This window comes from Eurosta solidaginis, chromosome 1 (assembly GCF_040869045.1).
Source record: "Eurosta solidaginis isolate ZX-2024a chromosome 1, ASM4086904v1, whole genome shotgun sequence".
In the NCBI taxonomy this organism is placed as follows: domain Eukaryota; kingdom Metazoa; phylum Arthropoda; class Insecta; order Diptera; family Tephritidae; genus Eurosta; species Eurosta solidaginis.
Genome location: NC_090319.1, coordinates 311,119,103 through 311,133,662, shown reverse-complemented (window position 1 = coordinate 311,133,662; position 14,560 = coordinate 311,119,103). Strand labels below are relative to the sequence as shown.

General features: G+C 37.3%; 1 pseudogene; it reads left to right on the top strand.

Annotated features, from left to right (window-relative positions):
* Window positions 1-2,735: 2,735 nt before the first annotated feature.
* LOC137240816 (putative lipoyltransferase 2, mitochondrial) lies at window positions 2,736-3,428 on the top strand (annotated as a pseudogene).
* The last annotated feature ends 11,132 nt before the right edge of the window (window positions 3,429-14,560 follow it).

Below are 14,560 nucleotides of genomic sequence, written 5' to 3'. Positions count from 1 at the left end.
TATTAAAACATAAAATTTTTGAGGCTATGCATGCCAAAACCTGTTACAATAAAAGGAAATGAAAGCTGTTCAATATTGCTCGGTACTTGAGGAAATACTGGGTAAGATCAAAAAACTAACTTTAAGCGCTTATAACCTGAGTATAGAGTTGTCTAGATCTAAATATGTAATACACTTGTCATATCGTCGGCTTAGAGTGTAAGTCCCCTACGTAGCATAAACAAAATTTTATATGGCACAGAAAAAAAATCGTTGAGTTTTTCATTGAAGGCGTTGCAACTAAACACTTCATAAAGTTGATTTGAGTTTGTGTGTGCCCAATAATATCCCTATTTAACCTGATTGATCCACGAAGCTCTAGAAACCTTCAACAAAGCATGTGGTTGATAATCCGACTAGTATTCTTTCGGTGTTCCTGCTCTCTCTTTGCGTAGCATCAAATTGCAAGAGGCCAGCAACTTCAACCTTGAAGTTGGTATAAGCTGTAGAAATGCCAAATTGATCATAAGTACGGAGGTGGTTACCCCAATGGGTGACTCGTGGGAAGGCTTGCATATTATATCAAACTGGGTCCGTACTGCGTTTTACAATCCGTGATCGAAAATCAATTTTTAATGAAAAGCAAACATATAGTCTTGGGATTGGTGGGGTTTCCTTTTGGAACATACGAATTTGCACTTCAGCAGTATTAGTAACATTATATTTAGATTGCACCATTCAATTAGGTTATTCAGATCCCATTGACGATTTGATTTGTCCCCTGGTCAGCCGATAGGCTAGCTCATCAGCAGCGCAGTTTTCCCGAGATTTATTTGTAGCCTGGAACCTATATTTTGGTCAGGTTGCATTTATCAGCTAGCTTGTTTAGAGCTTCCCTGCACTTTAACGCCAATAGTGACGCTTTATAACTACATTGCACGGATTTTGTGGCAGCTGGGCTATTGGAAAAAATGGAAATATAATTATTCAGCGGAAAGTGGGTTAGAGAGAGAGCAACTACTTAGATAGTTATAAGTTCAGTGCGAAAACGCTGTAGGGGTTTGGTAAGCTTATTATATTCCGCTTCCAAATCTGTTTTTAAGCTCAGAGGCGTCCGAGGAGACGATGATTTCTTGGCTTCCCGGTACCATGCAATTTGCAGTCCACTCGTCTCTGGAATGTTTGTGGAAAATTTGTTATCCCAACAAGGGGTTTGTATTGTATAGTTTAGCTCTAAGAATTTATCCGAGGCTTGCTTCAGGATCTCGGCAAGCGCAAACCGGCAGTCCTCACCAAGGTTCAATTGCATTGAGCCTAGCCGCATAACAGGTGGCAAAATACTTCCCATAAAGGTCAATAAGGGAAAATATTTTGTCAATGTAGATTTACGGAAGAAAATGTGAAATGCTAAAATTGATTGGGCTACACAACTGCATGATCGAAGTTTTCATACAATTTTTTTAAATCTTCAATATTTTTCGAAAACGTTGCTGAGATTGATTTATGAACTATTTAAAATAAAAAAGATAGTGCAACCAACAAGATATGTTGAAAATGGCCACTGTTGTATATGTGCAAATTGACACTATAATTTGTAAATCAAATAAAGGTTTCGTAAACTTAAACTAACCCAAAGTTTATAGCTCTAATTTAATCCATAGAGAGAATGCGGATACTTGAATTACATAGTGCAGCAATTTTGTTGAAGTTCCAATAAAGTTAAATTAGCTAAACATTTTCGTTTAAATGTTTGAGCGCCATTAAAGATGTGCTATTAAATGCTGTTACCTTGCAGTTACAATATAAATGTATCAAAATACAACAAAATTTTATGGGATATCTAAATAAGTGGATAATTTAATGACTTTGCGACAGGGACCTAAACTGTTATACCTTTATTAATAAAAAAACTTCAGAAAAAATTATTTCCGGAATTTAAAGTTTTTAGTCCGAACCAAATTATTAATTTAAGTGATGTATATTGGAACGATTTTCCGTCATTCCTTGTCAAATTTGGTTTCGAGACAGACCGGTTTCGGCGTTGTGCCATCATCAGTGTCGATTTTCCTTCTGACCTGATGTTGTCATTTGTCTTGTTTTTGTAGTTCGTAGGTACATAGCAGATATTGTCAAAATGGATATTTGAGTATATTTATGTGTGTTCCTTCAAAACAGAGGGTGGCTGTTACTGATCTATTTGTATGGCTGATTGAGGCAAGTAAAAGTTAATATTTCTAGTGGTTTAACCTTCTTTGTGGGTTTGTTGCTTTGGTGCGTTTGTTATTTTGTGTTTATTTGTTGTTGTGTGTTTGCTTTTTGTACCTGTGTAATTATTTTGTTTCATATAAACAAGTTTTAAAGGGTCAAATATTGTATCAGAAATTATTAAATCCGGCCCCATATCGAAACGATTTTTTTTTTCATACAGAATACTTCTTTTTATGTATCAAACTTTATGACCAAAAAACAGGTGCATGGTTACCGTGGAAAAGTATAGGTTTAGTAATATGAGAGTTGGTAATAGTTTTTCTATGACACATTTTTACTATTAATAAAAAAATTTTGAAGTGTTCATACAAGTTTAAAATTCAGATAGTTAGGAGCCTCAACTGTTAAAAAATTCATTTCATTTGGATGAGCCGTTCCATAGTTTTTCGTTACCTTGAGCAAGTAGCAGGTGGTGCTATAGTCATATTTTTTAATAAAAACCTAGTCCATTATATAGTGCTTCATTGGGATGTTTACTGCGATAAGCGATGAAAAAAATTCATGTTGTTACTCTGGTATGCGCTGATAGGCTTAAAACTGCTGGAGCAGGTTTAAAACTACAAAACCAATTAAGTGCACAGCCATTAGAAGATTGAGCCAACTTTCGTAATTAACTTGTTTTGCAGGAGCATAATCCAGTATATACCATTAGTATACGCCCAAAATATTATTCTCATGAGGATGAACACCGCTTGCGCAAACTTGGAGCTGAATTTCACCGCACAAATCGCGGCGACTTTATTACTTTCCATGCAACCACGGGACCGGGATACCACATTTTACACTTGCGCCAGTTTCAACCAAAAATGCGCTGGTATGTTGCCACACTAGAATAGGCCGTCATTACAACTTGCCGAAATTTGGACATTCTAGAAGCCAGGGTAACCTTATATACTGCAATCTAGGTAGGAAAAAATAAGATTTGCGCCTTTGGAGTACATGGCTCTCAATATGTTACAACACGCGGCATCGGTCTTAATTGTTGTAGGGATTTGAGCTGGTTTGATTGGAAAAGGTGTGGTATTGAAGGAAAAGGTGCAACATCATTGAGCTGTGAACTGAATCGGTATGTTGGTGTAAAAGAGGCTACGGATATGTTCGTTCATTGCTTTGCTAAATGTTTCGGTTGCCAAATAGAAGACTTGAAAAAAATGATTAATATATGTAACTTGGAATCATGAAACAACCGTATTGTGCGAAAATACCGTTCTTCACTTTTTAGGTGATTTTTTAGGAAATTTAATGCTTTTTCTAATGGAACAAGCCGCAGTTTTCTATCTTTCTTAGTTCCGATTTTAAAGCCAAATGGGGCCACAAATACGATTTTTTGAAATATTGTGATCCATGCGCCACCTATCGGAGTTTTTTCCTTATTATTTCATTTTCATCGGGTTCTGAATTCTATTTCAAGTTTCAACCTTCTAGCTTATGGGGAAGTTAATTAAAATTGAATTACAAAATTCATTCACAACGGCCAGCCGCGTTTTTCTCGAAAACTTGTTTTCGCACAATCTCCGTTTTTACAGATGGCTCTAAACTAAACAACAGAGTCGGCAGCGGGATATTCTCGGAGAAGCTCAATCTAAGCGAGAGCTTTCGCCTACCTGATCACTGCAGTGTTTTTCAGGCTGAACTCATAGCTATCTGGGAAGCAGCCCGCTATCTGGCTAACCTGCAAGTAACGAATTCTATTTCAATTTTCTCTGACAGCCAAGCTGCAATAAAATCCCTGCAATGCTGTAACACCTCGTCACTAGTGGCATTGAAGTGCAGAGAAACCCTCAACAAACTAGCTGAAAATTGCAACCTAAGCATAATATGGGTTCCTGGCCACTGTGACATCTCAGGAAACTGCGCTGCGGATGAGCTAGCTAGGGAAGGCACCAACTTGCAAACAACAACCTCCGCGGATTGGGCCAGCCCTCCTCTAAACACTTGCAAATACCACCTGCGATCTCTTTTCACGGATCAGGCAAACGCCAGATGGGCGAGGGAACCTACATGTAGTATATCCAAGCAAATCTGGCCTAAGCTGGATGAAAAGAGATCGCGATCGGTGATATTATTAAACCGTATCTCTATAAGCCCACTAGTGGGCCTTCTTACAGGTCACTGTCTCATGGGCACTCACGGTGCCTATATGGGCCTGCAGACAAATGACTTCTGCCGCAGCTGTAGGGACGAGGAGGAGATAGAAAGCGTTGAGCACTATTTGTGCCACTGTCCCGCACTGTCAAAAACCAGGTACCAATGCCTCCACAGACACTCTTTTGGGTACCTTGCGGAGCTTGAATCTATAAACCCAAACGATATCTTGCGTTTCATTAGGCAAACGCGCTGGTTTAGCCTCACTGGGGTCTAAACTCTCCTCTTCTTCGAAAGTAGGGTAATAGGAAATAGGGGCACCCCCGCGTGGTAGCACAACGGGCCACAACGGCCTACGTTAGTCTCCGCTCGGACAGCGGAGGCAGCCACTCTAACCTAACCTAACCTTCGTGATTCCAGGTCATATATATTTATGTCAAGTTTATTAACCCTCCGATTAGCGGTGAATAAATTCAACACATCTTAGCGTTGTCATCTGTCTAGACGAAATTTGGCACTTTGAAATTTATCCACAAATATTTAAATTTTGAAGAAAACTCGTCGCACACTGTGATTACCCAGAAATAAGTTTGAATTTTTATTGAAAAATTTTGAAATGAATACGAACTATGAGGTTTTATAGGCTTAAAAATATTTTCATCTAGCCAGACGACAACGCTAAAATGTGACATAATCAAATTTGGTACAAAAAAAAAGAAAAAGTATCCGAATTATTATAAAGACCGACTCTAAACTTAAAAAGTCAATAATGGTTTTCATGATCGGGGGGTAGCAGTAAACTTATTCACGAAAATAAAGCCTTCTCGTCTGGCCAGATGCCACAATCTATCGGAGGGTTAAACGAATTAGAATACCATACCATATTGTATACTAAGTGTGTCTGGATACTTTTCTAACATGAATTTATATTTATTATTTATTATTGTTTTTAAGCTTTGAATATTATATTATTATCCGTTTATGTAATGTTTGTAGTACCACAAAAGATCATACAGGATCTTGTTGTATTAATATTTATTTTTAATAATAAATTTTTAATAAAATAAAAGTTTGGATTTTATTTTTATTTGTGAACTTTTCTAAAATTTTCGAGTCACAAAAAAAAAAACAAAAAATTACTGTTGAAATAGGTCCCTGCTTTGCTAATAAAACATTAAATTGCAAGCACTTTTCGTGGCTAATTTGTCAACATAAATCGTTTAGTAACATTTCAGGTATTTTTCATTTATAGAGTAATTATAAATGCATGTTGAAAATTGGCATTGTGTTTCGAAAATTGGATCAAATTTAGCGTGATCTAAGGTAGTAAAATAAGAACGGTCAGCAACATTGAGATACCCATGAGTTACCTTAATCTATGTATGTGTATAAAATCTATTATCCAAAAAGCTCTCACATTACGCGCTCGCTACATTATTACTAATTGCCTATCAAAGCTTAATTTGGTTTTTTCCTCACTTGAAATTTCTCCTTTTCTGTCTCTTTGACTAATAATGCAAATTGCTGGCAAATTTTATAAATTGAACCACAATCTAGCTGACAAAGTGATTTAAAAAAGAAAAAAGAAAAAAAAGAAAACAAAAACGTTTGACGGCAGAAGTAAGGTAACAAAGTTAATAGCAAATCGACACGCCATTATGTTTTCAGCAATTTAGTGAAGATGTGCTTGAAGAGAGCAAGTATGTAAGTACTTAGACTTACACTTTGATGAAACTTTCTTTGTAGTGTTTTAGTTGAGTAACTTTAAATAATGAGGACTATTTCAGATGGCGCATAAATAACTGTTGGCCACAGTATGTTTTTGCTTTTGTTAAAGGCGCCACTGACATATTGTTTTGTAGTTGTATGTTGAATTGAGTAAGGACAGGACAAGCTTTGGCTATTTCGAAGGCTACTTACCTTTACAAATATAAGTAATACAATTTTAATAAGAAAGTAGCAAACCCAATTAGTAGTTTTACAGGAAAACGATCCACACATCTAAAATACACCAAGAGGCTTCATGTTACACATACTAACCAGTTTAATTATACCCAGCGTGCTTTGTACACAGAGAATATTAACTTTGGTAATGTAGCGGTTGGTTGTACAGGTATAAAGGAATCGAGATAGATATAGACTTCCATATATCAAAATCATCAATATCAAAAAAAAATTTGATTAATCCTAGAAAGATAACGTACGTCTGAGAGACGTGTTCAAATTTAATGACCCTAAAGATATAAAAAAAAACATATATTTTTTTTTGTTTTTTTTTTATCATTTACTTGATATATATTCACTTATTTTAAATGTTTTTAAAGAAAAATATTGTTTTTTTAATATATTAAAAATTAAGTTTTCCTTGTCTTGGACTTGGCCTTACAAAAATCAATTTTTTTCGAAGGACGTCAGTTTATAGCAAAAAAATTAAAATAAAATATTTATTTTTGTACTTCAATTGAATGAATTAACTGTTTTTAACAATACTTAAAAAATATTAGCTAAAGTTACCATTTTAGGCAAAAATTACATATAAAATTAGTCATGTCATGTAGTCACGTAAAAGATAACGATACGTCTCTTAGATATATTTTTAAAAAACAATCGTATATATTTCAGCAAACAAAAAAATTACTACTGAAAAACACCCCCCACTGACAAGATGGTAATGGTAGCTGAGAAAACTGAGAATGAGAATGTTCCCTCTTTATGATTGTGGGAGACTGAGAGCAAAATTAAAACGACGTACGTCTCACAGACGTAAGTTATCTCACTAAGGTTAAGCCATGTTCTTCCGTCCATCCGTCTGTTCGTCCGTTAACACTATATAAAATAATTAAATTAAAATAAATGTAAGGCGAGAATAAGCTCCTTAGAGTTTTTTGGCCGAACTTCTCTTCCAATTTGCGCCGTGCTCCATTTTTAATTTTCCTGCAAATTGGAAGGACGCGACCTGCATGTTTATGCGCGGCCTCTGCAAGGCCGATGAGTTTTCACTGAGAGTTTTCCATGACAGAAACACACTCGGAGTTCTGGCCAAATCCCTGCAGAGCGGTAACCACGCTTAGAAAAACTTTCTTCTAATTGAAAAAATTTGTTTCTAAAATTTTGATGTTGCTTTGCCCGGGGCGTGAACTCAGGATCCTCGGTGTCGTAGGATTAGCACGCCACTACGACACCACGGTGGCCGCCACGATAACTTGAGTAAATATTGAGATTTCTTCTTCGGTATACGGGCTTACTTGGGCTCAGAATAAATTGCAATTGAAAATGAGCGAAATCGGACGATAAGTACGCCCACTTTTTTGATATCGAAAAGTTAGAAAATGGAAAAATTGGGATAACTCAAAAATGAAAAATACTGTTGCGCTATTGAAATTTGGTATTTGGATTGTTTTAATGACCCAAAAACATAATATCCAAAAAGTTTGGGAAATTCTGATTATTTTGCAGCTTCTGTTAACGTTCACGTCTCTGAGCTGTTGAATAAAAAACTCAACTATTCAGTATAACAAAACTTTCTTTGTTTAGACTACTTGAGAGTAGTACTTTACAATTATCCCGTACTTCACTACACCGTGTTAAAATCGTACCGCTACCTCAGCTTTCGCTGCTTTTATACCCTCTTTTGTCATTCGCATATTTCTCCTAAGGTCTAGATTTTCACGAACTTGCCTTCTGGAACAGTTGTATCTCATACTTCGTTATTTAGCTATATGGGCGCGTATGTGTGAGTAAAAATTTCTGTTGATGATAACGTTATGTGTAATTGTTTCTCTTCCTTTTTCGCTCTTATCTGCTGAATACATAAGCGTATGCGAAATAATATCTGTACATCAAACTGCTGGTTATGTGTTTGTGTGGCTGCTTGCTTTATTGTTAGAGTGGATTTATTTAATAGCTGCATAGTGATATATAGAACTGCTAATATTCGCCACAATATTTGTTTTACCAAGTGGAATTATAACAAGAAATAGGAAAAGGCTCAAATTTTTGAAAATAGTCACGACACCGCCCCTTTTATGACTAAGCCGTAACTTGAAGAAAAATTAACATTTCCTAAAAAGATTGGGTAAACACATTTTCCTTATAGCAGGAAATATTTTTAGGAAAAATTAACGGGAAGGGTAAAAGACCACTTTTATGTAAAAGAAGTTGAAAAGGGGCGTAGACTAGAATAATAAGCTACACCTTAGCGAAAAATAGTATTGTATCAATGATATTTAATTTACCAAGTTTTATTGGAAGAGGAAATTGGGAGACTAATTTTTTTTTTTGAAACGGGTCATGCAGGCCGATTAAGCTACAGCCGATTCCACGGCAATCTCTTTCTTTCAACTGAGATACTGAGACCTTGGGTGGAACGTTGGATGATTATCGTATCTAATGCCAAGATTATTCACGTTGGCTATAGTTTACGAACGAGTTCGAAAGGGTCAGGATTTATCATTATCCCAATACCGGGACTACTTGCCAAACGGTACGACAAAACTCCAATTCCCCCGGCGGGTTAGGGGGTCAGAATATACCCGCGGTAGGTATGCCTGTCGTAAGAGGCGACTAAAATACCAGATTCGAGCTGCTGTGTAGCGCAACCCTTCAGGTTGCCAGCGCAATATACAGCTTCTCCAAACCCAATTGTCAACCTCACCTATCCGCGGCGAATCCTGTTTCTTAACAGACTAGGTTGTGGCGACACCAAGCTCCTCATGGAACTTGGGGGTGGGGAGGTATGGATGGCCCGAAGGTTTAATGTGGCCATATAAATCGTTCCCGAGATGGTCGGGCTAGCACCTTAATGGTGCTATGGTACCGGAGCGTACCGGATCTGTATCCGGCAAAGGACCGTCACATCGATAATACTCCCCAAAGCCTTCAGTTTCTTAATGTCACTGCAGAGTGTATTAGTAAAACCTTCAATAAAAATCACCCACAATCAATAAAAACACTGACCTCATTGGATCTCTCAAATATTCATTTACTTCTAATTGCTTTGGCATAAATCTTTTATCGACATGCATTTTTATAATGTGCTAAGAAAAAAAAAACAACAATAAACATATTTTCATGTGTTTTTTTATTTTTTTTATTTACAAATAAATTGAATAATAAAAAAAATTTTAAAACAAATTTCAACACCAAAGAGTCAAATAACAAATTAATCATACCGACAGCAAAAAATCTAGTAAAAAAGAAATCAGAAACTGGTAACAAAAAAAGTCTAAGCAATAGTAATAAGTACTAGTGCAAAGTCAGAAGCAAAAAAAAAAAAAAAAAATATTAAAATAAAAAATCGAAATTGCAAATGGTGCAACGATTTATCTTCAGTTGTGGACAGCAAACATACGTCATTTTTTAAAAAATAGTTAAACAGTCGAGAGGCCCGTTTGAAAGGTGGGACGCGTGTTGATGGCAGCGGCAGGCGGACAAAAATAATTGTCAAAAACAGGCACAAAGTTGGTATTATACCCACAAGTCTTAGTTGCCTTGAACTGAAAATAGTTTGAGTATCAAACATAATGCAAGTACTTATTTAACTTGGCCAATGCCGTGGTGTAGTGGTAGGGTGCTCCGCCTACCACACTGAAGTTCCAGGGTTAACGCGCCGAGCAAATAAATATCAAAAATATAAAAACAAGCTTTTTTCAATTAGGAGAAAGTTGTTTCAAGCTAAGTCGCCCCTTGGCGGTGAATTGGCAAACACTCCGAGTGGATTTGTGCCACGGAAAGATTCTCAGCGAAAACTCATCTGCCTTGCAGATGCCGCCGGAGTCGACGAAAAACATTGTCGCGCCAATTTATAAGAAAAAATTGAAAAGAAGCACGACGCAATAAGTCATCAAACATTAGGTCGTTTAGGCGTAGACAGTATAGTAGGTTCGATCTCAGAAAATAAAGAAATGTAGCATCACGGTGGCGTTCTTTCAGATGCATCGGATATAAGAACTGCCGACCGCAGACAATAACGATTGATATCTTTCCTAAGTTTTCTGCGATCAACTGATTAAGACTTCGAATATTTGCAGTACTATAGAGACAAATTTATTTAGCATTAAATAAATTATTTTCATCTCACAAGTTTATGGTAACATTTTGGACATCTTAAACTCATGTCAGGTCAGTTACCGGCCAGTTAAACCTAATCTAACAAAGATCTGCAGCATGTATTTTACCTTGCAATTGAGATTCACGTATGTATCCAGAACAGTGCAAATTACCAGATTCTTTTTCACAGTACTGACTTTCATATTATAGTGCCAGTAATCCTTAACCGGTGGAGTTACCGAGTCATTATCAAAGCAGTACCAATAATCGTAACTGCCATCCAACCGCACAAATATCCACAGCCTGCCTCTAATTTTGTTATTGTTGGTGTGGTTTTAGGGAGCGTTATCGATGTTAGTGGTCCTTTCTGGATATAGATCGGCTACGTTCCGTTAACATGCACCATTATTACATTGAAGCTTTTCGTTCATTCCCCCTCCACCTCCTAGTTCCATAAGGAGTTTATCGTCGCCAGAGCCTCATCTGCTAAATATGTTTATGATACGTACTCGTGTTAGAGTTTAAGCAATCCCAATAAAGAATCGGGACTAGGAAAAGAATTGGGTCACAGGGCATATGGGAATAGATGGGAATGAAAAAACGGATGAGCTAGCTAAAAATAGCGCATTCCTCAACGCTTGCTCCATTATGCCTCAATTAGATTGGACGAGATTAAGAGAGGGTGAAGAGATGCACATGACCGACCGAGCGGGAAATGCCTGGATCCCAGCTGCAAAGTATTGAAAATCATGTATAGGTCTTACAACCTTAGACTAATGAAGTTACTCTATTCTAAAATGGAGGACTGTATACATAACGGCTATTCGACTGTACTCTTCTTTTTCGTGTCACATGCCTTTTAATAGGGCTTGGTCAGTGATAGCAGTGATAGCGGTGGATAGTTAACATAGAATGGAAAATGGCAAAACGGGTAGAAGTTGGCGGAGCTAAAGTATGAAGAAGAAGTAGAACGGTGGAACTCATGTAGATGGACTTGTTCACCATTTATGAAAAATGGTGGATGGCGATTAATAAAGGGTTAGCCCGCAAATAGCATAACGGTGAATGGTTGAGAGGTGTTGACAAAACCTTTAGATGCTGATCAAGGATTTATTAGTCGATAAGTCTGTGAACGTTGAGCTTGTGTTTATAGCAACTTTTGGATCAGTGTGTGGAGAGCCTTGCACTTAGTCGCGGCTCGGTGAATGGTGACCTGTTGTTCAAAGTAGTCGTTGAAGAGGCGAAAGCCAAATATATTCGGTGATTATCGATAGTTTTGGACATGTGCGGGATAAATGTAGTGATTTGTTTGTTTTCTAAATGATTATGATTAACTAGTTTACATAATCTCTATAGGAGATTGTCTCTTGAGTGACATGTTTGCAAGTGTTCGATCGCATTTCACCTGTGCCTTTTATTCTCTTGCTGATAGCTTTCACAGTGGGGTGTATGTAGTGGTACTGCATTTCGTGCTGCTACTGAAGTAGCTGCTATTAATGCGAATACTTACGATGTTACTGAAAGCAGTATTATACCGTAACCGTTATTGTAACTGTAGCCTATATATCATACCCGTAGTTGAAGCTGTAATGTTAATCGTTAACGTAACTTTAAACTCGATCGTAAATATAAACGTCAACGTGAATGTAAGCATAGCCGTTAACGTTACCGTAAATGTTACTGTAAATTTAAACGTAACTCTACCCGCATTGTTATCGCAGCTGTAACCTTACCTGTAACCGTAATCGTAACCGTAGGTGTAATCATAACTTTTACTGTAACTGTAACCAATTCTGTAATCGCAATTGTTACCGTAAGTACACCAATTTTTGAGCAAACATTGAATATAGATGACGTGGAATTAGCGAAAAAGTCAGTACCCTTTTTATCGGAATTAAAGTATTTATTATTATAATTGTTATTGTAATCCCGTATTACGTTTTACTCAGGATAGTACCTACAATTTTAGCACACTACTGGGTTGGCGGCCGCCATGGTGTGATGGTAGCGTACTCCGCCTACCACACCGAACATCCTGGGTTCACGCCCCGGGCAATGCAACACCAAAATTTTATAAACAAGTTTTTTCAATTAGAAGAACATTTTTCTAAGCGATTTATGAAAATTGTGGATTTTCTCCCCTCGGCAGTGTTTGGCAGGCACTCCGAGTGTATTTCTGCCATGAATAGCTCTCACTGAAAACTCATCTTCATTGCAGATGCCGTTCGGAGTAGAGATATACGCCCCCGATAAACGCCGCCGCCGTCGCCGATTATTGTCGTTTTTCGCACGCCGCCGCCGAATGTCAAAAATATCGGCGCGGCGGCGGCGTCCGGCGCGTTACTATATTTTCTACTCGTTTAAGACTGTTTAGGCCGTTTACTGTCCATGTCAAAAATTGGTTGGATATGGTCAAAGTGATATCAACGGATGCGCATCACTGCCAGTTATAAGAAACTAATAGCGAAATTTAACTCTTTCTAATTGTTCAAAAATTATTTAAAAAAAACAGGCACTTTCGATGTCAGCTTAAGATGGACTTTGCATTACCTAATTCGCCAAGTTATTAAAACACAACACTAAAAGAAAAGTTATATAATAAATTTATATGCTCACTTTTCATATTTTTTTCAAATAATTAATAATGAACAATTAATTCAAATAAAATGACCCAAGGCGAACATGTTTTCAAATTGTCCTCAAGTACTTAAAAAAAGCAAATTACCCATAAAAGGCGCCGATTTTTTAAAAATTTTATATTGCGATTGGCTGTAAGAATAAGCGCCTTCAGTGATACAAAATCCTTTAGTAGGTTCTAGGGGCATAAACACTCCTTTGTAATGATTCGCACCTCATACTTAAGTTGAGGAACATATATCCTCGTATGAGAAGGGTTTGAAAAATCACTTGGGCTTACATTCAAACGCCTGTTGGTTATTTGCGAAACTGTACAATAGCGTCTGAAATGTAAATTTTGATTTTCACACTTAATTCTTCAATACCCAAGCCTCCCGGTTTAACATTTCCTAAAGTTGGCAGCTCTATCCAAAACTAGTCCCTTGGAGTGAATCACATTGATTATAGCCTACAAACCAAGTTTAAATATCACCTACACGTTACGGCTCCTTTTACAAATGTGAATATATATGCACATATATTTACCAGGTGAGGCTTTGTCCTTCGCAAGAACACTCAAATTGGTGAAGCAAAAGCTTTCCCAAGAGAATTGAACTAATGACCGTATGTGCTGCTACCCTAATGTAGTGGACAGTCGAACTAGTCTGAAAACTGAAGTCACGCAGTAATCCATAATGAGCTCTTATATCATAAGGCCAGAAAACAGCAGTTAACATTTTCAACTTAAAATCGGTCGGATTTCATTCTAAAATATCGTTTTGATTTAACGAAGACTATTAAAATCAATGTTGTGAACAAAAACATCTGCAAACTTTGGTCTACATTTTAAAAATTTTATCCAGGTTCCTTGTAAAATTTTAATTATGTATCCAATGATATCCACTTAGACTGCTTATTATTTCGAGAGCGGCATCCTTGGCGGAATAGTCATTCCCTAACATTTCAAGGTGTTCCTCTGGTGTAGCTCGGTAGCATACCGCGACAAAAACATCCGCTAGAAAGTTTTCGGAGCTATGCCTAGATCTTCTAGGAAAGTGACGTCGACGAAGGTATGAGTTGGAAGTCGCAGTCCTATAGCTTCTGTGTTGGCATATGGTGTGAGGGTCAGGAGGCGTGGTAGTGACTTGTGGGCGGGATTGCTACTGTTCGCACATCGGAAATTGTAGCTCTTAAAAACAGCCGAAAAATCTTGAGGAGCCCTGTGCCACGAGTGTCAAGAGTATTAATAGAGCACTAATTGCAACCGTAAGTCGCCTTTGTGCGTGACCGCCAAGGAGCCAAACATAATTTAAAGAAATTGTGTTCGCGACGATTATTAGGATTTAACCCCAGGTGGAACTACGCTTTGCGCGAGATATACAGAGAAAAGTGTGACCGTTTTATGTATCTCAATTTCTTCTCAGCAGACGCAGCAGTACCAATTCAAAAGACCGGTGTTAGGTTCGAAGCCTCTTTGGAGTAAGGGACAATCCCTCCGCAAGGAGATACTCCTGAAAATTTTTGAACAATCTGCGAGATTTTAAGGCAAAAATTACCAAAACGT